The sequence below is a fragment of the Nematolebias whitei genome, chromosome 6 (genome assembly GCF_014905685.2).
Source record: "Nematolebias whitei isolate Nwh7 chromosome 6, NemWhi1, whole genome shotgun sequence".
In the NCBI taxonomy this organism is placed as follows: Eukaryota; Metazoa; Chordata; class Actinopteri; order Cyprinodontiformes; family Rivulidae; genus Nematolebias; species Nematolebias whitei.
This window is the reverse complement of record NC_056503.1, coordinates 25165952-25166270: the sequence shown is the minus strand read 5'-3', so window position 1 is coordinate 25166270 and position 319 is coordinate 25165952.

Here is a 319-nt window from a genome sequence, read left to right as displayed (position 1 = left end):
CTATAGCAAGAAAATATATTTGTTCTTTTTTTTATATAAAAGTTAAAAGTAAAAAAGCAGCATATTTTTAAATCTAACAGAGTGAATATATAGTCAGTGTGGGGACTTTGGTAAACAAAATGTATTGCTTAGGCATTTGTATGTACAGTATATGAAGATATGCAGCCTAGCAGATTAAGGGAGCCATACATTTACTTACTGTGCATGGGCCATTGCCCCACTATCACAGAGACAAACTGCATACATACCATAAGCTACCAACACATTCTTTGTGATCTTTATTACACACAACTACAGAGTTATTGATTCCACTGAGGTT